Genomic DNA, 2,962 nt, shown 5'->3' with positions numbered 1-2,962 from the left:
CATTCCTGGCCTGAAGTTACACAGATATTTCCTTAAAAATGTCTTTTTAAAGTTTTAGATATTTGCCCTTCACCTGCCAAGAATTTTTTCTTTTTCATAACAGCTTTATTGAGAAAAATTAGCATAAGTCACCCTTTTACAGTATATCATTGTTTTTCATTAAATTCACATTTGTGCAAGAGTCACCACTATCTAACTCCAGAAAATTTTCATCACCCCAAAAAGAAACCCCAGAGGTACTTTATGACTTTAATATATAGCATGTATATAATCAATATTCTAGCACAATTTCTATTCTTTCCCCAGTGATTTGTAACCTCATCTCTGTCACAAGTTAAGTTTTCATATCTGTGAGGATCTGTTAGAGCTCTTCCATTGGTCTATTTATCTATCCTTGCACTAACAAATGCTGTCTTAATTAGTAAATACTATTAAAGCAAGCTGTCATTGTTATTTTTTCATGAGAATATTAATTTCTACTGACACTTTGTACTTCCGTATAAATTTTAGAAATAACTTGTCAACTTCCACAAGAATCTCAGTTGGAAACTTAAAATTCTGTTAATTCATGAGGAAAATTTATATATTTATAATATTGACTCCTGTTTCATAAAGATATTATTTTCCATTTATTCCAGCTCCAAAAATGCTTGAAAATAGTTCTACAATTTTTCAATTTTTGTTCTATTTCTCCTTAAATGTTTTACATTTTTACTGTAAACTTGAAAGGTTTTTTTGCTATTGAAAATGTTTTTTTAAAAGCCTTTTTTCCTACTATTTGTTGCCAATGCAGTGTACATTGTTTTTAATGTCTAACATGCAAAACCTCCTGACGTCTATTTATGTAATCTTTTCTCACTAAGCAATTATTTCATCTTTAAATAATAAGAAATTTTGTTTTTATTTTATAATTTTTCTTTTTAAAGCTTAAATAGGTTGATTATTACTGTCAGCATAAAATGAATCAGTTCAGTTCAGTCGCTCAGTCGTGTCCGACTCTTTGCGACCCCATGAATCGCAGCACGCCAGGCCTCCCTGTCCATCACCAACTCCCGGAGTTCACCCAGACCCACGTCCATCGAGTCAGTGATGCCATCCAGCCATCTCATCCTCTGTCGTCCCCTTCTCCTCCTGCCCCCAATCCCTCCCAGCATCAGAGTCTTTTCCAATGAGTCAACTCTTCGCATGAGGTGGCCAAAGTACTGGAGTTTCAGCTTTAGCATCATTCCTTCCAAAGAAATCCCAGGGCTGATCTCCTTCAAGATGTGGTTAATAACAGGCATTCTTGTCTTGTTCCCTAACTTAAAGGGAATGCATTTGATATTTCAATATGTTTGCTGTATTTTGTAAGTCACTTGGCCGCATTAAAATTTTTTTTGTTTCTCCTTTGCTATTTTTTTCATAAATGTTGAATTTTATCATGTTTTTCCTGCACCAAGGTAAATGACCATGATTTTGATTTTAATCTGTTAATGTGACAAATTACATTACTATTTTAAATCAAAGATCCCATGAATTCTGACACATACCATGACTTTATGCTCCATTAAAGAATGAAACAACAGCTCCAGCTCCCCACTGAATATCCAATTTAAGATACAGTTAAGAAAATTTAGGCATTTTAGAAGTTACAAAATACAAAGTAAATCATGAAGAAAAACTCCCATGCACTCTTGAGATTAGACACAGACTGTGATGCACACAATTTTTTCTTCTTTAGCATTTCACACTATTTAAGTCATCTCTCTTTTTTCCTTAATCAAACTCACCTAGGGTTGTTCATTACCTTAGTCTTTTTGAATCCCAACTTTGGGCTTTTCTTATTCTCTCAAGGTATAGTTGCCTTCTTAGTTTTCTGTTATGATTTAGTATTTCCTTCTTTCAGTTCAAAGTTTAGCTGATTAATTTTCAGCTCCCTTTTTTCTAATATAAGCAAGGAATACAATATTGTACCTCCTAAATGCTGTCTTAGCAAATGCAACAAGTTTCTATATGTAGTTTGGTTTTATTTAATTCTGAATTATGTTCTAACCTCCACTATCATTTCCTCTGATCTCCAAGTTGTCTCTTAGTTTTTTAGCATTCATCTTAATTTTATCCTGAACATGCACACAAGATATTCTGAATCCCTTTACCCCAGACTTAGACCTGGGGCTATGTGTTAGAGAGTCATGGGATTTCTTTTCCTACACAGTGAGTGGTGTTAAAACAAACTCAGACTTAAGTATAAGACTTTGGGACACCAGAGGAACTACTGTAAACACGGGCAAGGAGGCTACAGCAACAGGATTCGCAGATTGGCTGGAGAACCCTGTTGCTATCGCCTCCTTGCCCATTTGCAATAGTTCCTCTGGTGTCCCAAAGTCTTGTACTTAAGTCTGCAAGCTGCTCAAAAACAGATCGTGTATGTGTGCTCAGTCATGTCTGACTCTTTGCGATCTCAAGGACTGTAGGCCACCAGGCTCCTCTGTCCATGGGATTTCCCAGGCAAGAACACTAGAGTGGGTTTGCCATTTCCTCCTCCAGAGGATCTTCCCAACCCAGAGATTGAACCTATGTCTCCTGCATTCTTTAGCAGGTGGATTTTTTCCCACTGTGCCACCTGGAACGCTCAAAGACAGATCAGATCCTTTTAATAGGAACAAGTAAGCAAGGCTAGAAAGATCTGGGTGTGAGGGAGGGAACGGGAGCAGATGACAGAATGGGACAGTTGATCAGGGAAGGTCTTTTCTGTGGTCCATTTTCAGGAGGTGTGGCTGAGGACGGTCTCTTCCACATTCCAGGGCTGGCTCAGGCCGAGGGTGGATTCCAGTTCAGGGGAATGTGGGGGACAGCCTAAAGTGTAATCAAGTCAAGTTAGAGGGCATTTTGTACAGAGTGGTTTTTGGGAACAATCAGTTCAACAACCAATTCATAAGATAAAAAACAGGAATCTGGAGGGTCTAGGTCTGGCTGCGTCACA

The sequence above is a fragment of the Bos indicus x Bos taurus genome, chromosome 5 (assembly GCF_003369695.1).
Source record: "Bos indicus x Bos taurus breed Angus x Brahman F1 hybrid chromosome 5, Bos_hybrid_MaternalHap_v2.0, whole genome shotgun sequence".
NCBI lineage: Eukaryota > Metazoa > Chordata > Mammalia > Artiodactyla > Bovidae > Bos > Bos indicus x Bos taurus.
Note: the sequence above shows the minus strand (reverse complement) of the source record.